The 24,026-nt window shown below is 44.1% G+C and overlaps 1 pseudogene; it reads left to right on the forward strand.

Annotated features, from left to right (window-relative positions):
• Positions 1-2,338: 2,338 nt before the first annotated feature.
• LOC129811149 (tripartite motif-containing protein 29-like) overlaps positions 2,339-24,026 on the forward strand; it is a 41,024-nt pseudogene continuing 19,336 nt past the window's right edge.

The raw sequence follows: 24,026 nt of genomic DNA on the forward strand, positions 1-24,026 counted from the left end.
GGTGTGCTCGATTTTATACACCTTTCAACAACGGGTGTGGCTGAAATAGCTGAATCCAATCATTTGAAGGGGTGTCCACATACTTATGCATATATAGTGTATATGTTATTGCAGGGGTTCCCGCCCTCCGCCCCCCCACCGTCCCCCTGCGCGCTCGTGTGCCACGTCATTTTCTATGGACACAAGCACCGTTCATGACACAAACTGTTTACACTCCTCTTTTTGACAGAGACAACATTTTGCAGGTTTATTTCCTGAATTTCTACACATTTTGTCATGGGGTGCAGATAAAATGTTGCAGTTTTAAAGCTCTGTTTCTTGTAATTCTATACATTTTGCTATGTCTAATATGTATTCATGTGATATTCAAGAGACTCAAACATTACAACAAAATTTATGGGCAAAAAAACCTAGCTAAAAAGCTGACATGGGCTAGTTGATCTGGACATTTCTGACAAGTTATAAATAGCTTTCTAAGGTACTGTATGCAATGAATGACATGAGAAGAGGAAAACTGGTGACGCACTACCCAATTTGGAAATTGCACTTTGTGCATTCTACTATTACAACTTTCAAGAGTAAGTTGAAAGACGGGCTTAGTCCCTTTTATCTATTCATACAGTATACATTTCCTTAATAATTGTTTTTTGTTTGTTTTTTTGTTTACTGCCCCTTCGGCCCCCCACAGGCCTGAACCTGGGCCCAGGGGCTTCAGCCCCGGTAAACCCCTGTATTAAGCCGCCCCTGGCCAGGTGGTAATGACATTTTCCTCTAGGCCTGAACACACCTGTTTTTCTGTAGACACTGAGGCAGGCTAGCCCACCTGACTATCAGTAGCCCCTTTCTGTCAGGGCTACACACAACAAACACCCATTGTGTTCTGTCAGCATGGGAATGACTGAGGGATAGGTGCAGTTCAATAAACAGATCTTCTCATTACCATGACAATCTGGAATGTATTTGAGGATGTTTTGTCTCATTAGTTAGTTAACCGAAACCTCACATTCTGGAAGTGCGAATGGAATGTCTGACTGAAATAGGGACAAAAATTTGTGGTGATCCAATTTGTTGATAAAATATTGGACATGGTTGTTTGGTTGCGTGACAAAAGACCACATTTCAGGCAGAGTTAGAGCATTACCATATAGATGAGATAGGTGAGATAGGTGAGAGAGAGAGATTATGGTTGGTGTGTGCGCCGGCAGCATTAGGGTGTTATGCTACTAAACCACATTTTTGTATTTGTGATTCCAGGAGTGACTCTGCAAAGCCTTCATGATTGATGGCACACATATAGATCGACAGAGACAAAACGGTTGGTGTCAGAGGAAGGCCCTAAAAATGGTCAGACTCCAGCCACCCAGGGCATAGACTGTTCTCTCTGCTACTCCACGGCAAGTGGTACCGAAGTCGGGAACCAACAGGACCCGGAACAGTTTCTACCCCAAGCCATAAGACTGATCAATTGTTAGTTCAATTGTTAACCAAAAAGCTACCCAGACTATCTGCATTGACTCTTTTTGTACTAACTTTTTTGACTCATCACATACACTGCTGCTGCTGTTTATTATCTGTGACTTTATTTCTAGTTATATGTACTTATCTACGTCAATAACCTCGTACCCCAGCACATCCACTCTGTACTGGTACCCCTTGTATAAAGCCAAGTTATCATTACTCATTGTGTATCTATTATTAATTATTTAATTACTTGTTTTACTTTTCTATTATTTCTCCATTTTCTTTCTCGGTGCATTGTTGGAAAAAGCTTGTAAGTAAGCATTTCACTATCAGTCCAGACCTGTTTTTTACCACGCATGTGACAAAAAACATTTGATTGGATTTGATTGGATTTGTCTGTGCATGATCAATCAGTGTGATTAAGAGAAGCAGAGGAGACAGAGATGCCTGCTTTTCTGTGTCCAGACTATAACTCATAATCACAACTGACACATCAAAATATTCATGCTACCCTGTTCTGCATCCTACATACTGTAGTTTAGGTGATTGATATTATTTTCAACTGACTGACTGACTGACTGACTAACTAACTTCGTCATTACATTTTCAAAACATGAAAGAATGAGAAAGAACGAAACCCCTGATTAGACTGTTGTCCTGACGTTACACACTTGGAACTCAAATGTTCTGACAAAACTAACAAGCAAGCCTTTCTTCTCTAAATCAACTGACCCGTAGACAGGTAGCTAGTCTGGGGTGGGGAGGGGGCACATGTGCACATTGTTTAGTAATCTTGTCAGTCATTGGTGGATGTGTTATCAACAGCTGTGAGGCTACGTGCAGCACAGCACAGGGCAGGAGATGGATATCAGACCAGATGCCGCTGAGTGACTGGCTTCTCCGCTTTCATCTGAGGCATGGTGGGGTGGGGCTGGGGAAGGTGGGTTGGATGCTGGCGAAGGTGGGATGGAGGCTGAGGCTGAGGCTGGGGCCGGAGGTGTGGAGGGCTATGGAGGTGGGCTGGGGCTGGAGTCTGTAACAAATACATTGTATGGACAAACTAGAATCTATCCAGGCTGAATCTTTTAGAAGGCTGTAGACTGTAGCCACTCTCGATCACTGAGGTGCGTGATAATAGGGTTTATTAGGCTTCAGTCACTCCTCCAGTCCGTCTTAGTGTTTGATGTTGATTGGGTTCTTTCAGGACATGTTCCATACACTGTTTATTTGGCTTAGTAGCACTGTGTAGCTCAAGATGCTTCAGTTGATGATACAACTTGAATACAAAAGATTGTCACCCCCGCAAGTACACTCTTTATTTTAATTCACTTCTATTTCAAATAAATTGTTGCATGGACTTTCTATTCAAGTTGGATTACTCCTGGGCTACAGCTCCGAAAGACAGATGGATAATCACTTTTAAGAGTAGAACACACCAGATTTTTGAACATTCTAAATTTAGCCACCAAGTTTGGTCACTATTTTTAACCACATTCGTCATAGCTTTTCATTAACTACATGTCAGAGTTCATTTGATTTTCTTTGCATTCAACAGAAATATCAGAACAGTCCTCATTGATAGTTAAACCTTTAGATAAAATGTTGAATATAAATTAAACTATTATATACTATTAACTACTACATAAATGAACATACTGACGTGAATCATAAATAACCATTAAGGCCTTTCCTCAATGGATGGAAAATGAACATCTTCTGCAAGAGAGCCACTGGGGTACATGTGTTGCATGAAGTCTCCTCCAGGAATAGTTTGACATGGTGTCTCTGTCCTGCAGGGGAGAGTGGGGTAAGTTGACCAATTGTTTACATTCAGCATCACTCCATCAAGAGAAATATAGTATTATTTCCAACAAAGATATCTACATATATTTCAGGCTGTTGTGTAACTGTGGAATAATTCAGAATTCATGTAAACAGTTTTTAAAACATAGCTTGCCCAAAAAAGTGGTCTCTTGGCACAACTTGGTGTAAGTTGTAAGTTGATCTGCGGAACAGGGCACGTTAAGCCACTTACAAATGTCTGTTCTGAATGAAATATTACCACTACTTTTTTAAACCATGTCTATCTTAATTTCCAAAACACAATTTAACAATCAGAATTTCCTTTTTGTCTTTAAATAATTTTAAGCATCTTTTAAAACAGCCTTAAAACCTAACACTTTGTACTTCTTTGTTTTAACACTTTTAACGGACCAGGCCCTGTTACCTCAAATCCCAGCAATAACGCCTTGTATTACACCTGGGAAGAAAACACTTCAATTTGTTAAACTTGCCATTGGCTCAACTTACCAGAGCAAACATTTTGACTATATTAGCCAACACAGCTACAAGTACGCACTTTCAAATCAAATCAAATAACATTTTATTTGTCACATGCGCCAAATAATTAAAGAGCAGCAGTGAATAACAATAGCGGGGCTATGTACAAGGGGTACCGGTACAAAGTCAATGTGCGGGGGCACCGGTGTTGAGGTAATATGTACATGTAGGTAGAGTTCAAATCAAATCAAATGTTATTGGCCACGTACACATGGTTAGCAGATGTTATTGCGAGTGTAGCGAAATGCTTATGCTTCTAGATCTGACAGTGCAGCAGTATCTAACAGGTAATATCTAACAATTCCACAACAAAACCTAATATCTAACATATTCCACAACAAAACCTAATACACACAATCTAGTAAAGGAATGGGATGAGAATATATAAGTATAAAATATATGGATGAGCAGTGACAGAGCAGCTAAGATACAATAGAGAATAAAGAATTTACAGTGAAGGATACAATATGCAGTATATATACATGAGATGAGTCATGTGAGATTTGTAAACATTCTTAAAGTGGCATTATTAAAGTGACTAGTGTTCCATTTTTTAAAGTGGCCAAGTCTGTGACTAGGTAGGCAGCCGCCTCTCTGTGCTGGTGGTGGCTGTTCAACAATCTGATGGCCTTGAGATAGAAGCTGTTTTTGATTGATCTTGTCTAGCCATCTTGTCTCAAGAGGACCACAATGGAAATAAGTCCCAGACTTTATTGTGTGTTATCCTCGATGATTTTATTCATGTGCATGTATGGGTTTTAAGTTTTATGTGTGCGTGTTTTTTTAAATGGACGAATTAATAAACAAAACTTTTCAATCACTCTGTTCCAGCTTTGATGCACCTGTACTGACCTCACCTTCTGGATGGAAATGGGGGGAACAGGTAGTGGCACAGGTGGTTATTGTTCTTGATGATCTTTTTTGACTTCCTGTGACATCATGTGTTGTAGGTGTCCTGGAGGGCAGGTAGTTTGCCCCTGATTATGTGTTGTGCGGACCACATCACCCTCTGGAGAGCCCTGAAGTTGTGGGCTGTGCAGTTGCCATACCAGGCAGATACAGCCCGACAGGATGCTCTCAATTGTGCACCTTAAATTGTTTTACCTTTATTTAACTAGGCAAATCACTTAAGAACAATTTCTTATTTACAATAACGGCCTAGGGACAGTGGGTTAACTGCCTTGTTCAGGGGTAGAATGACAGATTTTTACCTTGTCAGCTCAGGGATTCAATCTAGCAACCTTTCGGTTACTGGCCCAAAGCTCTAACCATTAGAATACCTGCTGCACCTGTAAAAGTTAGTGAGGGTTTTCAGTGACAAGCCACATTTTTTCAGCCTCCTGAGGTTGAAGAGGTGCTGCTGCACCTTCTTCACCACACTGTCTATATGTGTGGACAATTTCAGTTTGTCGGTGATATGTACACAGAGGGACTTAACTTTCCACCTTCTCCACTGCTGTCAACGTCGATGTGGAAAGGGGGGTGCTCCCTTTGCTGTTTAGTGAAGTCCACAATCATGTATTTTGTTTTGCTGACATTGAGTGAGAGGTTATTTTCCTGACACCACACTCCGAGGGCACTCACCTCCTCCCTGTAGGCCGTCTCGTCGTTGTTGGTAATCAAGCCTACCACTGTAGTGTCATCTGCAAACTTCATGATTGAGTTGGAAGCGTGCATGGCCATGCAGTCGTGGGGGAACAAGGAGTACATGAAAGGGTTGAGAACGCACCCTTGTGGGGACTCAGTGTTGAGGATCCAGAGTGGAGATGTTGTTTCCTACCTTCATCACCTGGGGTCGGCCCGTCAGGAAGTCCTGGACCCAGTTGCACAGGGGGGGGGGGGGGGGGGTCAAGACCATCAATCAATCAAATGTATTTATATAGCCTTTCTTACATCAGCTGATATCTCAAAGTGCTGTACAGAAACCCCGCCTAAAACCCCAAACAGCAAGCAATGCAGGTGTAGAAGCACGGTGGCTAGGAAAAACTCCCTAGAAAGACCAAAACCTAGGAAGAAACCTAGAGAGGAACCAGGCTATGAGGGGTGGCCAGTCCTCTTCTGGCTGTGCCGGGTGGTGATTATAACAGAACACGTCCAAGTTGTTCAAATGTTTATAGATGACCAGCAGGGTCAAATAATAATCACAGTGGTTGTCGAGGGTGCAACAGGTCAGCACCTCAGAAGTAAATGTCAGTTGGCTTTTCATAACCGATCATTCAGAGTATCTCTACTGCTCCTGCTGTCTCTAGAGAGTTGAAAACAGCAGGTCTGGGACAGGTAGCACATCCGGTGAACAGGTCAGGGTTCCATAGCCGCAGGCAAAACAGTTGAACGGCCCGGCCAGGTGGACTGAGGACAGCAAGGAGTCATCAGGCCAGGTAGTACTGAGGCATGGTCCTAGGGCTCAGGTTCACACACAGAGAGACAGAGAGACAGAGAGACAGAGAGACAGAGAGACACAGAGACACAGAGACACAGAGACACAGAGACAGAGAGACAGAGAGACAGAGAGACAGAGAGACAGAGAGACACAGAGACACAGAGACACAGAGACACAGAGACACAGAGACAGAGAGACAGAGAGACAGAGAGACAGAGAGACAGAGACACAGAGACACAGAGACACAGAGACACAGAGACACAGAGAGACAGAGAGACAGAGAGACACAGAGACACAGAGACACAGAGACACAGAGACACAGAGACACAGAGACAGAGAGACAGAGAGACAGAGAGACAGAGAGACAGAGAGACAGAGAGACAGAGAGACAGAGAGACACAGAGACAGAGAGACACAGAGACACAGAGACACAGAGACACAGAGACACAGAGAGAACTTATATTCACACAGAACACCGGGCTAGGACAGGAGAAATACTCTAGATATAACGGACTGTCCCTAGCCACCGGACACATAAACTACTGCAGCATAAATACTGGAGGCTGAGACAGGAGGGGTCGGGAGACACCGTGGCCCCATCCGACGATACCCCTGGACAGGGCCAAACAGGCAGCACTTTGCCAAAGCACAGCCCCCCACACCACTAGAGGGATATCTTCAAACACCAACGTACCATCCTGAGACAAAGCACAACCCAAGGGGGGGCGCCAACCCGGACAGGAAGATCACGTCATTGTCTCAACCCACTCAACTGACGCACCCCTCCTAGAGACGGCATGGAAGAGTATCAGTAAGCCAGTGACTCAGCCCCTGTAATAGGGTTAGAGGCAGAGAATCCCAGTGGAGAGAGGGGAACCAGCCAGGCAGAGACAGCAAGGGCGGTTCGTTGCTCCAGTGCCTTTCCTTTCACCTTCACACTCCTGGGCCAGACTACACTCAATCATAGGACCCACTGAAGAGATGAGTCTTCAATAAAGACTTAAAGGTTGAGGCCGAGTCTGCCTCTCTCACATGAGTAGGCAGACCATTCCATAAAAATGGAGCTCTATAGGAGAAAGCCCTGCCTCCAGTTGTTTGCTTAGAAATTATAGGGACAGTAAGGGGGCATGCGTCTTGAGACCGTAGCGTACGTGTAGGTATGTACGGCAGGACTAAATCGGAAAGATAGTTAGGATCAAGCCCATGCAAGCCCAAAGCCCATAATGCATTGTAGGTCAGCAGTAAAACCTTGAAATCAGCCCTTGCCTTAACATGAAGCCAGTGTAGAGAGGCTAGCAAGATTCTAGCAGCCGTGTTTAGCACTAACTGAAGTTTATTTAATGCTTTATCCGGGTAGCCGGAAAGTAGAGCATTTCAGTAGTCTAACCTAGAAGTAACAAAAGCATGGATACATTTATCTGCATCATTTTTGGACAGAAAGTTTCTGATTTTGTCAATGTTACATAGATGGAGACCCAAGGTCTCAAGCGTAATGATAAGTTTGGAGGGTACTATGGTGTTGAATGCTGAGCTGTAGTCAGTGAACAGCATTCTTACATAGGTATTCCTCTTCTCCAGATGGGATTGGGCAGTGTGATGGCGATCACATCTGTGGACCTATTGGTCTGTGGACCTATTGGGGCGGTTAGCAAATTGGAGTGGGTCTAGGGTGACAGGTAGGGTGGAGTTGATATGATCCTTGACTAGTCTCTTCAAGCAATTCATGATGACAGAATTGAGTGCTACGGGGCGATAGTAATTTAGTTCAGTTACCTTAGATTTCTTGGGAACAGGAACAATGGTGGCCATCTTGAAGCATGTGGGGACAGCAGAATGGGATAGGGATTGACTGAATATGCGCATGCTCTGAGGACTTGGCTAGGGATGCAGTCTGGGCCGGCAGCCTTGTGAGAGTTAACACGTTTAAATGTCTTACTCCAATCGGCCACGTAAAAGGAGAGCCCACAGTCTTTGGTAGCAGGCCATGTCGGTGGCACTGTAATGTCCTCAAAACGCGCAGTTGTTTAATTTGTCTGGGAGCAAGGTGTCGATGTCCGCGACGGGGCTGGTTTTCTTTTTGTAATGCGTGATTATCTGTCGACCCTGACACATACGTCTTGTGTTTGAGCCGTTGAATTGTCTCTATACTGAGACTTTGCTTGTTTGATTGCCTTACGGAGGGAATAACTACACTGTTAATATTCGGCCATATTTCCAGTCGCCTTGCCATAATTAATTGCAGTTGTACGTGCTTTCAGTTTTGTGTGAATGCTGCCATCAATCCACAGTTTCTGGTTAGGGAATGTTTTAATAGTCACAATGGGTACAACATCTCCTATACACTTCCTTATAAACTCGCTCACCGAGTCAGCGTATACTTCAATGTTATTGTCTGAGGCTACCCGGAACATATTCCAGTCCAAGTGATCGAATACATTTTGAAGCGTGGAATCCAATTGGTCAGCCCAGCGATGGATAGACCTAAGCACGGGTGCTTCCTGTTTTAGTTTCTGCCTATAGGAGGGGAGCAACAAGATGGAGTCATTGTCAGATTTGCCAAAAGGAGGGTGGGGGAGGGCCTTGTTTGCATTGCGGAAGTTACAGTAGCAGTGGTCGAGTGTGTTACTCGCTCGTGTACTGCAGTCGATATGCTGGTAGAATTTAGGTAGCCTTGTTCTCAGATTAGCTTTGTTAAAATCCCCAACTACAATAAATGCAGCCTCAGGATATATGGTTTCCAGTTTGCATAAAGTCCAGTGAAGTTTCTTGATGGCTTTCTTGGTATCAACTTGCGGGGGGATATACACGGCTGTGATGATAACCGAGGAGAGTTCTCTTGGGAGATAATACGGTCGGCATTTGATTGAGGAATTCTACAGGTCAGGTGAACAAAATGACTTGAGTTATTGTATGTTGTTACAATTACACCAGGAGTCATTAATCATGGAAGATACACCCCCGCCCTTCTTCTTACCAAAGAGATGTTTGTTCCTGTCTGCGCGATGCACTAAAAATCCCGTTGGCTGTATGGACTCCAACAGCATGTCCGCAGCTAGCCATGTCTCCGTGAAACAGAGTATGTTACAATCCCAGATATCTCTTTGGAAAGCAACTCTTGCCCTAATTTTTTACATATATCCTCAGGAGCGGTGGGTGCTGGTTGTGCTGGTAAATTGATGTCTCTCTGATATCCAATAGTTCTTCCCGGCTGTATGTAATAACACTTAAGTTTTTCTGGGCGAACAATGTAAGAAATTATACATAAAAAAACTAAATACTCCACAGTTTCCTAAGGATTTGAAGCGAAGCTGCCATCTCTATCGGCGCTATCTTGCACATCTTGAGGTATTAAAGTGACTATGCATAGATAATAACAAAGAGCAGCAGCAGCGTAGAAGGGGGGATAACGCAAATAGTCTGGGTAGCCATTTAATTAACTGATCAGGAGTCTTATGGCTTGGGGGTAGAAGATGTTTAGAAGCCTCTTGGACCTAGACCTGGCGCTCTGGTACCGCTTGCCGTGCAGTAGCAGAGAGAACAGTGACTGAGGTGGCTGGAGTCTTTGACAATTATTAGAGCCTTTCTCTGACAGCGCCTGGTATAGAGGACCTGGATGGCAGGAAACTTGGCCCCTGTGATGTACTGGGCCGTACGCACTTCCCTCTGTAGTGCTTTGCGGTCAGAGAACGAGCAGTTGCCATACCAGGCAGTGATGCAACCAATCAGAATGCTCTCGATGGTGCAGCTGTAAAACCTTTTGAGGATCTGAGGACCCATGTCAAATCTTTTCAGTCTCCTGAGGGGGAATAGGCTTTTTCGTGCTCTCTTCACGAATGTCTTGGTGTGCTTGGACCATGTTAGTTTGTTGGTGATGTGGTTACCAAGGAACTTGAAGCTCTCAACCTGCTCCACCTCAGCCCCGTCCATGAGAATGGGGGTGTGCTCAGTCTTCCTTTTCCTGTAGTCCACAATCATCTCCTTGGTCTTGATCACGTTGAGGGAGAGGTTGTTGTCCTTGTACCACATGGTCAGGTCTCTGACCTCCCCCCTATCGGGTGTCTCATCATTGTCGGTGATCATCAGCAAACTTAATGATGGTTTGGAGTTGTGCATGTTCATGCAGTCATGAGTGAACAGGGAGTACTAGAGGGGACTGAACAGGCACCCCTGAGGGTCCCCTGTGTTGAGGATCAGTGTGACGGATGTGTTGTTACCTACCCTTACCACCTGGGGGCGGCCCGTCAGGAAGTTCAGGATCCAGTTGCAGAGGGAGGTGTTTAGTCCCAGGGTCCTTGGCTTAGTGATGAGCTTTGAGGGCACTATAGTGTTGAACGCTGAGCTGCAGTCAATGAATAGCATTCTCACATAGGTGTTCCTTTTGTCCAGGTGGGAAAGGGCAGTGTGGAGTGCATAGAGATTGTGTCATCTGTGTATCTGTTGGTGCGGTATGCAAATTGGAGTGGGTCTAGGGTTACTGAGATAATGGTGTTGATGTGAGCCATGACCAGCCTTTCAAAGCATTTCATGGCTACAGACGTGAGTGCCAAGGGTCGGTAGTCATTTAGGCAGGTTACCTTAGTGTTCTTGGGCACAGAGACTATGGTGGTCTGCTTGAAACATGTTGGTATTACAGACTCAGACAGGGAGCGGTTGAAAATGTCAGTGAAGACACTTGCCAGTTGGTCAGTGCATGCTCGGAGTACACGTCCTGGTAATCTGTCTGACCCTGCAGCCTTGTGAATGTTGACTTGTTTAGAGGTCTTACTCACTTCGGCTGCAGAGAGTGTGATCAAACAGTCATCCAGAACAGCTGATGCTCTCATGCATGTTTCAGTGTTACTAGCCTTGAAGCGAGCATAGAAGTTATTTAGCTCGTCTGGTAGGCTCGTGTCACTGGGCAGTTCGCGGCTGTACTTCCCTTAATAGTTTGCAAGCCCTGTCACATCCGACGAGCATCTGAGTCGGTGTAGTACAATTCGATCTTAGTCCTGTACTGACGCTTTGCCTGTTTGATGGTTCGTCGGAGGGCATAGCGGGATTTCTTATAAGCTTCCGGGTTAGAGTCCCGCTCCTTGAAAGCGGCAGCTCTACTCTTTAGGTCAGTACGAATGTTGCCTGTAAATCCGTGGCCTCTGCTTGGGGTATGTACGTACAGTCACTGTGGGGACGATGTCCTCGATGCACTTATTGATAAAGTCAGTGACTGATGTGGTGTACTCCTCAATGCCATCGGAAGAATCCCGGGACATGTTCCAATCTGTGAAAGCAAAACAGTCCTGTAGTTTAGCATCTGCTTCATCTGACCACTGTTTTATAGAACGAGTCACTGGTGCTTCCTGCTTACATTTTTGCTTGTAAGCAAGAATCAGGAGGATATAATTATTGTCAGATTTGCCAAATGGCGGGTGAGGGAGAGCTTTGTACGCGTCTCTGTGTGTGGAGTAAAGGTGGTCTAGAATTTTTTTCCCCTCTGGTTGCACATTTAACATGCTGATAGAAATTAGGTTAAACTGATTTAAGTTTCTTCCCTGCATTAAAGTCCCCGGCCACTAGGAGCGCCACCTCTGGATGAGCATTTTCCTGTTTGCTTATGGCGGTATACAGCTCATTGAGTGGTATGTAGACAGCTACGAATAATACAGATGAAAACTTTCTAGGTAGATAGTGTGGTCTACTTTCATGCTAGGTTTAGGACCTCATAAAGCACTTAGAGACCAACTGATGTATAGAATAATAGTAAAATGATCTACTATGGTTTAGTATCAAGCATCATGAAACCTCTAACACAAATACATTTGACTTGGTGAAAATCAGTTTGAGACATAACTTACATTATCCTTCAGACTCCATTAAATTAGCTCTTCCTAAATTTGGTCAAATTCTTACTTTTGTGTATGGTTTCACAGAAACAAGGGTGGCTCAACTTAACTCTTAACTTACCCCACTCTCTACTACTATCTCTCCTTCGGGGAGAGGAAGCCTTAACCCACCCAATACACATACTGCTCTGGGGACACACAAGAGGACATGCACCGGGGATTGGAAATAAGAGTGTGTGTCAGCTAAGACGTCATGTTCCTGAGGCCTCAGGGTAGGGACAGAGGCTGAAGCCACTGTTCAACTCAGAGATAGGTTGGGATGGGAAAGATGGGGCTTACCTTTTGGGGGGGGGGGGGGGGGGGGTAATGTCCAATTTCAAATTACAGTACATTGACATTTAACATATGGAGTGACATGGCATATGTAGTCAGTTATTGAAAAATAGCTTAAAGTCTGGGTAGGGATGGGTGCGAGGTAACGCGATGGGTATGTCTGTAAGAACACAAGGAGTGGGTAACCTTTAAAAAAAATTTAGAACAGCTTTGTTAGTGTTTTGTAGCCTTCAAATGTCACAGCTGAAAGATGTTGATGTCTAGGTAAACAGAAACATGACTTTAAAATAAAACAGAGGTGCATGGTAAATAAAGGGCAAATATATCCAAACTAAAATACTCCAAATGCTACAGTGTTACACAACTAGCAAATAAGGGAAGTGCACTTATATGCACAACAATCAAACAATATAAATCTACATAGCAATAGGAACAAAATACCTTGGCCGCCACTCCACACTCATGCAATACACATTCAATAACGCGTCTGTAGTGGTCCATGTTGGTTTGGTTGAAAGAGGACTAATGACTGCAGGTGGGGGCATTTAAAGGGTTATCTGTGATCTGGTTGAATGAGGTGTGTGGTGACTAGTAGGGTCGCAGGCACCCCTCCAGGGTAGAAGAGAAGTAGGAGGAGTTTTGTACAATTTGATTGTACATATGAGTTAGCTATGTTGTTTCTAGCAGCCACTCCCCACCAGACCTTTCAATTATGTGTACTTTGATCCACATTTGTTATCCATACAACCTGCTAAACAGGTTCCATAAACCACTCCTTATCTGAATGAAGGTTTCAGAGTAGACAAAACTTAACTCAGACTCACTCCCAGTCTACATCTCAACACAACATTGCCTCTACACTTGATGCATTTAACAACCAAAATGTATGTGTTCGTGAGAGTCTCAGCTTTCGATGGTGGGTTCATATTCGTTTCTATCCTAAACCGTTCGAACTCTGCAGATGTTTTTGTGAGAAGACACATTTTCGGGATGTCTCCTGGTCTGACAAACAATGCTGTAGCTTTGCCACCTTCCACCACAGATGCAGCAGCCCATGCAAAAAAAAAACAGATATCTCTAGCTTAACCAGACAGATTTTGATGGGGAATTTTGTAGTATGCTAATTCGATTGACAAGCGGGCGAATCAATCGATTCTAGGGGGGTTAAGACTAGTGAAATTAAATGTATTATTTTCTTAATGACATTGTTATGCAGAATATAGATGATTATTGTTGTTAAGGCTGTTATTTTGTTTTTAAAAAAGCAACATTAAACTGAATGGTAATGTCAGAAGTCCATAATGGTTCCTAAGCGTGTCCCATTTCTCTGCTTGTCTTCTTTCACCTGCACTGACCTGAGAGAACTGGACAGGCCAAAGATATATTGAACACAATTCTGAAGAGCTCTAGTGACACCCTGTGGTTAGGCTAAAACACATAGAATCTGCTGCTTCTATTACTCTCAAGTAATGTGGAATCAGTGGATTTAAAATGTTTTAGTGCTTTTTATTTCTCTACTCCTTCTTCTACCCATAAAGGATGCAACATACAATGTCAAAGACATATTTATTCAAACCATGTCAGGGATGACCTCCCGGGTGGCGCAGTGGTCTAGGGCACTGCGCCACCAGAGTCTCTGGGTTCGCGCCCAGGCTGGGCTGGGTTTGCGCCCAGGCTCTGTCGCAACCGGGAGGTCCGTGTATGCACTCTACTGTAAGTCGCTCTGGATAAGAGCGTCTGCTAAATGACTAAAATGTAAATGTAAAATGGATGTCATGAAGTCTCTCCAGTTCCATGACTCGCCACATGGAAACAACCACTGCACACAAGGGTGTTAATGAATCACCATGTTCCTTAGCCCCCCGAGGACTCAAACATTTACCTGCTAATGCATTTGCATTCATCAAGCTATGCTTTCAGACAAAGGTCTAAGAGTATATCCCTCTATAGCACCCTACATGCAAAGAGTCAACTAAACGCATTGTGCACTTTAAATCACAAAGTCCACCTTCTTTACACGTAATATCTCTGGCTCCTGCTGGTGGGAGATCAACTCTGCAGCCTGCAGTGAAGGACTATCCAACACAATGAAGTCCTTAGGGGGGACCATTCGTTCCCTCAACCCTTTTAACCGCCTCTGTGTATAAAATGCACTGGACGGCTCTGACTTAGGCAACTTCATTCTCTTTCACCCTCGACGGGCACTCCAAATATGTAGTAACATGATTTCCAACAATTCACAGTTTGTTCCTCACATTCACCATGACCTTCTTTTCCACACCTTCCACATCTCGGAATCTTCCACCTGCAGACACTTTATATCCATCAATTATGCATTGCAGCACACAGTATCATGCCAAAGATATGAAGTCACATTTTCTCCAGCCATGTCAGAGACGTCATGAAGAAAGTCTCTCCAGTTCCATGACTCACCACATGAAAAACAGCCATATGAAAACAACCACACCACCTGTTAATGAATCACTTTGTTGCTTAGCCCGCGAGAACTCAAACCTTTACCTGCAAATGCGTTTGCATTCATCAAACTATGCTTTGTGTATAACCCTTTAAAGCACTCCTTTATAGCACCCTACATGCATTTAGTTGACTGAACGCATTGTGAACTTAACCTGTTGGGGATGGGGGCGCTGTTTAGACTATTTATGCTAATGTGGCTAATTTTTTAAACGGCTTCCCACAAAATCCTTGATCGTACAATATGCATATTATTATTATTATTGGATAGAAAACAGTCTATAGTTTCTATAGGAGTTGAAATTTTGTCTCTAAGTGGAACAGAGCCCATTCTACAGCAATTTCCCTGACATGGAGTCAGATTTGAGAAACGTTGGCCACTTTTCTGAAGTCATTTAAACGGGCACTGTCGTTGCTATGACTATACGGACACTTCTTACGTCTTCCCCTGGATGCCTTTACGTGATGACGATTCCAACGGGCTCGATTGCTCGTTCACAGGCACTACAAATGAAAAAAACCTTTAGCTAGCAAGTCTTTTCTTGCTGCGTAACGCGCGTGGAAGACACCGACCCTCTCCTGTTCCAAGCATTAGTTTAGCCTGTTATATTTCTCCGGTCATCTTTTCACTCGTTATAGGAGTTACAAACATCACAAAGTAGTTAATTTAAAGCGTTTTATAGCAATTTATATCCGTTTAGTGCGATTTTGGGACATTTATTTTTGCAACGATGTGAAAAGTTGGGAACGCTTTTCAGTTCATCCCGAACGTAGTTGACATTTCCACATGGCAAGAGGACAGCTTTCCACCAAAAGACGATTTCTCCCAAGAAAGGATCCTTTGCCCAAGATACTGATGGAAGAACAGCTCAAGGTAGGACATTTTTATTATGATAAATCGTGTTTCTGTCGAAACATTTTAGTGGCTTAGGACGCCATGTTTTTTGACGTAGCTTCGCTTGGCGCAAACTGTATTGAAAAGTAAGGATAAATTAAAAAATGTAATAACGCAATTGTATTAAGAATTAAATTGTCTATCAATCCCTGTCCACCCTATATTTTTTAGTCACGTTTATGAGTATTTATGTATAAGAGTAGATCACTGTCTAAGTGGCGCAAGGACAAATTCTGACCAGCTGAGTTACATTTCACATTGTCTAACCATGATTTTGGTGGCTAAATATAAACATTTTCGATCAAACTGTATATGCATGTTGTAATGTGATGTTACAGGAGTGTCATCGGAAGAATTCTGAGAAGGTTAGTGAAAAAATTAATATCTTTTGGCGATGTTGACTTTTATCGCTCACTTTGGCTAGAATCAATGCTGGGCTGCTAATTGCTATGTGCTAAGCTAATATAACGATTTATTGTGTTTTCGCTGTAAGACACTTAGAAAATCTGAAATATTGTCTGTATTCACAGGATCTGTGTCTTTCGATTCGTGTATGCTGTGTATTTTTACGAAATGTTTGATGATTAGTAGTTAGGTAAACACGTTGCTCATTGTAATTATTCTAGTCCATTTGTGATGGTGGGTGCAATTGTAAACTATGCCATATACCTGAAATATGCACTTTTTTCTAACAAAACCTATCCCATACCATAAATATGTTATCAGACTGTCATCTAATGAGTTTTTTTGTTGGTTAGGGGCTATAAATATCTTAGTTTAGCCGAATTGGTGATGGCTACTGGTGTTGGTGGACAAATAAAAGATGGTGGAATATGCTAATGTGTTTTTAGGTAATAGATGTACATCTTTACATATTGTGTCTTCCCTGTAAAACATTTTAAAAATCGGAAATGTTGACTGGATTCATAAGATCTGTGTCTTTCATTAGCTGTATTGGACTTTAATGTGTGAAAGTTAAATATTTTAAAAAAATATTTTTTTTGAATTTCGCGGCACTGGTTTTTCAGTGGGGGGGGGGGGGGTGTGCCGCTAGCGCCACGCTGATCCTAGACAGGTTAATCATGAACTGTATCTTGAGAAAACCTTTTAACCTGTTTGGGCTGCAGGGGCAGTATTGAGTAGCCAGATAAAAGGTGCCCATTTCAAACGGCCTCGTACTCAATTCTTGCTCGTACAATATGCATATTATTATTACTATTGGATAGAAAACACTCTCTAGTTTCTAAAACAGTTTGAATTATATCTGTGAGTCAAACAGAACTCATTTGGCACAAACTTCCTGACCAGGAAGTGGAAAGTCTGAAATCGATGCTCTGTTCTACTTCCTGCCTATAAATGGGCATGATACGTATGAGTATACATGCACGTCATACACCTTCCCCTGGATGTCAAGAGGCGGTGAGAGAAGAAATTTAGTGTTTATCTTGGTCTGAAGTGGAATACAAGCTCTTTGTATGACTTGTCCCCCATTTCCGGTTTTCTGGAGAGCGCGAGGCGGTTCCTGGATTTGCCTTCTGTTTAGCTGCCGTTATAGGCGACTACTATCCCCGGCTTTGATTTTATTTGATACATGTGACCATATCACCGTAAAGTATGTTTTTTCAATATAGTTTAATCAGATTATTGAAATTTTTTCGGGAGTTTTGCCGTGTTCCGTTCTCTTTGTTGACGATGGAGCGATTCGTGCCACTTGGCTAGTGCACTTGCTAAATCGAGAGGGAAAGTGGCCGTTCCAAATCCAAACAACGACTGTTCTGGGCAAAGGACCCCTTGTCCAACATTCTGATGAAAGATCAGCAAAAGTAAGAAACATTTTATGATGCTATTTCATATATCTGTCGTGCATGTGAACTAGTCGTCGGCGCCCAACGTTTGGGTACTCAGCTATACCGAAGCTGGATGTCGTAATGAAGTTATTTTTTAGAATTCTAACACTGCGATTTCATTAAGAACTAATGGATCTATCATTTCCTATACAACATTTATTTTTTAGTTATGTTTATGAATAGCTATTTGGTCAGAATATGTGTGTCAGAAAAAGTGTCAGAAAAATATCCGAACGTTGTGGGAAATAGTAGCTACGTTAGCAGAATGTATAACCACTGATTTCAGCTCTAAATATGCCCTTTTCGAACAAAACATACGTGTATGTATAACCTGATGTTATAGGACTGTCATCTGATGAAGAATATCAAGGTTAGTCAAAAATTATATATCTTTTACTGGTTTGTTACGATCGCTAACCTTTTGCTACTGGGAAATGGCATGTGTTTCTGGCTATTGTGGTAAGCTAATATAACGCTATATTGTGTTTTCGCTGTAAAACTCTTAATAAATCGGAAATATTGGCTGGAATCACAAGATGCCTGTCTTTCATTTGCTGTACACTATGTATTTTTCAGAAATGTTTTATGATGAGTAATTAGGTATTTGACGTTGGTGTCTGTAATTATTCTGGCTGCTTTCGGTGCAATTTCTGATTGTAGCTGCAATGTAAACTATGATTTATACCTGAAATATGCAAATTTTTCGAACAAAACAGATTTATTGAATAACATGTTATAAGACTGTCATCTGATGAAGTTGTTTGTTGGTTAGTTTGGTTGGTTCTTGGTTAGTTAGGTTGGCTTTGTGCATGCTACCTGTGCTGTGAAAAATGTCTGTCCTTTTTGTATTTGGTGGTGAGCTAACATAAATATACGTGCTGTTTCCGCTGTAAAACATTTTTAAAATCGGACATGTTGGCTGGATTCACAAGATGTGTACCTTTCATTTGCTGTATTGGACTTGTTAATGTGTGAAAGTTAAATATTTAAAAAATATATATTTTGAATTTCGCGCCCTGCACTTGAAGTGGCTGTTGTCATAAGTGTACCGACGCCGGGCTGCAGCCATAAGAAGTTTTAAAACCTTTTAAGTGAAACCTACAGTTTTGATTTGCAGCCATTCTACAAACCACGTCCATTCTACAAACCACTCCTCATAATACCTTTCTATTACGTGACATATTTTGATCCACAATCGTCATACATACAACCTGCTAAACAGGTTCCATAAGCCACTCCTTATCTGAAGGAAGGTTTCAGAGAAATGTAAACTTAAGTCAGACTCCCTCACCTCCATTTTACGACTCAACACAACATTGCCTCTACACTTGATGCATTTAATCGGATGGTCTGTACTCTTTACTTTGAAAAAATTATTGGAACTCATTCCAAGTCTATAGACCTGTCTGTTGACAAGAAAAATGGCAGCTGCTAATATTTCTGTTGCTAGGGACCAATTCTGTTGTTCGATCTGTCTGGACATATTGAAGGATCCGGTGGCAATTCCTTGTGGACACAGGTACTGTATGGACTGTATTGAGGACTGCTGGGATCAGGATGATCAGAGGGGAGTCTACAAATGCCCCCAGTGCAGACAGACCTTCTTCCCAAGGCCTGTTTTGAACAGAAACACAATGCTGGCTGAATTGGTGGAGGAATTGAAGACAGGACTCCAAGCTGCTCCACCTGCTCACTATTACGCTGGACCTGGGGATTTGGAGTTTGATGTCTGCACTGGGAGAAAATTCAAACCTGTCGAGTTCTGTCTTGTGTGTCACACCCTGATCTTCTAAACCTGTCCTTGTGATTGTCTCCACCTCTTCCAGGTGTCGCTTATTTTCCCCGGTGTATATATCCCTGTGTTTCCTGTCTCTCTGTGCCAGTTCGTCTTGTTTGCCAAGTCAGCCAGCGTTTTTCCTTGCTCCTATTTCTCCCAGTCTCTGTTTGTTTCTAGTCCTCCTGGTTTCGACCCTTGCCTGTCCTGACTCCGAACCCGCCTGCCTGCCACTCTGACTGTTCGGATTACCAGCCTGCCTATCCCCTTGCACTGTTTTGGACTCGGATCTGGTTTCTGACCCTTGCCTGGCCTGACTTCGAGATTGCCTATCGTCTGGTACTGTTTGGACTCTGACCTGGTTTACGAACTCTCGCCTGTCCCCGACCTGCCTTTGCTTACTCCTTTTGTTTTAATACATATCGGAGCTCCCTGCAGGGAGCCACCATCGGGAGGCATGAGGAGGTACTTCAGGACCTTTTGGAAGGGCTTCATTCCCTGACGGAACGCCACGACCAAGGGTTCAAGGCGATAAGGGAGCAAATCAGTGAATTAGCTCATAGGCAGAACGTCACGTCTGAGACCTCCCAACCACCCAGTAACCTTCCTACTAGTGGTGGATAGGTTCAACCTTCCCCGGCTCCCCGAGAGCCCCACTTACCTCTTCCGGAACGTTATGCAGGCAATTCTGGTACCTGTCGGGCATTCCTTTCCCAGTGCTCTCTCATATTCAAACTCCAGCCCTCTTCATTCCCGTCGGACCGATCAAGGATAGCGTATTTAATCGCGCTAATGTCTGGAAGGGCGCTCTCCTTGGCAACAGCTGTGTGGGAGCAGCAATCCGCTGTGTGCAAGAGCTTGGAGGAATTCATGGCAGAAGTGAGGAAGGTTTTTCGATTTTCCGGTGCCTGGGAGGAAGACGGCTTAAAGTATTGCAGGTACATCTGAACTCCCATAGTGTGGCAGACTACGCAGTAGATTTTCGCACATTGGCCACCGAGAGTTCCTGGAATCCAGAGGCTCTGTTCGACACCTTCCTCCATGAACTGTCGGAGGGAATAAAGGACGAGCTCGCAGCTTGGGAAATACCACTGGACCCCTTATCGCCCTTTCGATTAGGATTGATGGTCGCCTATGACAACACCGGTGTGAGAGGAGTTCAGGTCTCGGAAACACTTGTTTGTCTGATGATAGCACTCGTCTTAAGGAATCCGGAAATCCCCAAAGTGTGTATTTCCGAGGAGAGCCGAAAACACCCGAGGTACCCCGAGAATCATCAATGATGGGTGAGTTGGATACTCCTGAGCCTATGCAACTGGGAAGAGCTAGGTTATCGGTTGGGGAATGCTCATGTAGGCTGAGTTCAAACTGTTGTCTGTACTGTGGAGGGGCAGGACATTATGTAGCTACCTGCCCTGTTAGGAAACCCTTGTCTCTGGTGGGTACAACTGGGAGTTTGCCAGACTGGGAGTTCCCTAATTCCCAACACCTGCACTCCTTTTTTGTGCTTTTGCTGTTGGGAGACCAATCTAAGTCTCGCTGAATGCTCATTGACTCTGTGGCTGATGAACGTTTCATGGATGCTACTATTGTTTCTGAACTTGGTATTCCCGCTTAACCCCTCTCTGTCCCCATGGATGCTAGGGCACTGGACGGCCGCTCAATTGGAAGAGTCACCCATAGTACAGTGCCTGTTCATATACAGGAAACCACAGTGAGACCATACAGTTCCTTCTCATTGCATCTTCCCATGTTCCTGTTGTCTTGGGATTTTCCTGGCTCCAAAAACACAGCCCTGTTATTAACTGGACCATGAGCTCCATCCTGGGTTGGAGCCCATTTTGCCATTCCCACTGTCTTAAAGCAGCACAGCTGTCCCCGAGACGTCCTCCTCAGAGCATTAGCAAGGCTTTGGATGTCTCTGCCATTCCCACTGAATACCATGACCTCCTGGCAGTTTTCAGTAAGGCACGTGCTACTTCTCTTCCCCCACACCTTCCTTATGATTGTGCCATTGATCTCCTCCCAGGCACCACACCACCCCGTGGTCGGCTATATTCTCTATCCGAGCCGGAGACCAAGGCCATGGAGGAATACATAGAGGAGTCTCTGGCTACTGGAGGCGGCCGTCCATCTGCATCTCCTGCCGGAGAAGAAGGACAAGACCCTGCGTCCGTGCATTGACTACCGGGGTCTGAATGACATTACGATTAAAAATTGTTACCCACTACCACTCCTCTCCTCGGCTTTTGAACCTCTCCAGGGGTCCACCATTTTTTCCAAGCTGGACCTTTGGAATGTCTACCAACTGGTTTGGATATGCGAAGGAGATGAGTGGAAGACAGCATTCAACACAGCCAGCAGACATTATGAGTACCAGGTCATGCCGTTTGGATTCACCAACGCTGTCTTCCAGGCTCTGATAAACGATGTGCTCAGGGAAATGCTAAACCGTTTTGTATTTATCTACCTTGACGTCAGAAGGAGTTTACCGAAGTGCAGCGCGGTAAGTGTTCATGATTTTATTTAATATCAAAAAACACTCGAACAAAGTAACAAAACGAAAAAACAAACAGTTCTGTAAGGTGCAGACACTAAACAGAAAATAACTACCCACAAATGAAAGAGGGAAAAATGATTACCTAAGTACGATTCCCAATCAGAGACAACGATAGACAGCTGCCTCTGATTGGGAACCACACTCGGCCAAAAACAAAGAAATAGAAAACATAGAAATAAAGAAACTAGAATGCCCACCCTAGTCACACTCTGGCCTAACCAAAATAGAGAATAAAAACCTCTCTATGGCCAGGGCGTGACATGTACTTCTTAATGTTTAACTACTTCTAGACTTTCAACCAATTTTAACAGTCCAAGTCTGTATACCTATCTATTGGCAAGAAAATAGCAGCTGCTAATATTTCTGTTGATAGGGACAAATTCTGTTGTTTGATCTGTCTGGATCGACTGAAGGATCCTGTGGCAACTGCCTGTGGACACAGATACTGTATGGACTATATTGAGGGCTGGTGGGATCAGGATGATCAGAGGGGAGTCTACAAATGCCCCCAGTGCAGACAGACCTTCATCCCAAGGCCTTTTCGGAACAGAAGTACAATGCTGGCTGAAGTAGCAGAGAAACTAAAGAATGCTAGACCAGTAGACGTGGAGTGTGACAAGATGGCGTAGCAGTGAAGACGTGTTTTTGTTTGTCCTCTCGTGTACTTTTGTATTTTTCTTATTTTTTGTATATATTTATATTCCGGTAACCTGCCTCACCCAATGTGATACGGAATCTCTATTACTTTTAATTTTAGAACACATCCAAGAACCACCAGAAGCTAACAAGCTAATTAGCTACAAGCTATTTAGTCATTGTTAGCCACTGCTAGCGGCTTTTACCTTCTGCACAGATACCAGCCCTGTTTTTAGCCTGGATAATACTCGCCAGTCTACCAGTATTGGACTGTCTCTCCACTATAACGCCGGATTCCTGCCATAATCCCTGGACCACTACTTCTGATCTTCACAGATAGCTAGCACCCACCGTGGCATCCAGTACTGAAGCCATCCCTGAGGCCCACCTCCCGGCCTACTCAGCTGCTCACCCGGACTCACCGCTGCTACCGAGTGGCTATAGTGGCTAACGCCCCTGCCACGAAGCTAGCACCAGTTAGCCGTGAGCCAGGCGCATCTCCCGGCTAACAAACTAAATTCTACAATACCACTTTCGCCATCTGGCTTGGATCCTCTGTCGACACGGCGCCCCGCCGCACCACCACGGCTGGTCTGCTGACGAATACTCCATTCGTCGTGCCTTCAACCGGCCTCCGTTGGAGCAGACGCTCCTACAAGCCCCGGGCTACTAACTTTAAACGCTGTGTCGCCCACGTGCTAGCGTAACGGCGACTACTCCGCAGCTTCCCTGTTCCATTTACTGCTGCCCCCTGGACACTATGATCACTTGGCTACATAGCTGATGCCTGCTGGACTGTGCATTCATCACGGTACTCCATTCTGTTTATTTTTTATCTGTCGGCCCCAGCCGCAAACTCAGGCTCTGTGTGTAGTTAATCCGACCCTCTCTGCCTAGTCATCGCCATTTTACCTGCTGTTGTTGTGTTAGCTGATTAGCTACTGTTGTCTCACCGGTTGTCTTAGCTAGCTCTCCCAATCAACGCCTGTGATTACTTTATGCCTCGCTGTATGTCTCTCTCAAATGTCAATGTGCCATGTATACTGTTGTTCAGGTTAGTTATCATTGTTTTAGTTTACAATGGAGCCCCTAGTTCCACTCTTCATACCTCTGACACCTCCTTTGTCCCACCTCCCACACATGCGGTGACCTCACCCATTATAACCAGCATGTCCAGAGATACAATCTCTCTTATCATCACCCGGTGTCTGGGCTTACGTCCGCTGTACCCGCACCCCACCATACCCCTGTCTACACATTATGCCCTGAATCTATTCTACCACGCCCAGAAATCTGCCCCTTTTATTCTTTGTCCCCAACGCTCTAGGCGACCAGTTTTGATAGCCTTTAGCCGCACCCTCATCCTACTCCTCCTCTGTTCCTCGGGTGATGTGGAGGTAAACCCAGGCCCTGCGTGTCCCCAGGCACCCTCATTTGTTGACTTCTGTGATCGAAAAAGCCTCCTCCCTAAGTTTGTTTTACTCACTGCTTTAGCACACTCTGCCA

The sequence above is a fragment of the Salvelinus fontinalis genome, chromosome 14 (assembly GCF_029448725.1).
Source record: "Salvelinus fontinalis isolate EN_2023a chromosome 14, ASM2944872v1, whole genome shotgun sequence".
Classification (NCBI taxonomy): Eukaryota; Metazoa; Chordata; class Actinopteri; order Salmoniformes; family Salmonidae; genus Salvelinus; species Salvelinus fontinalis.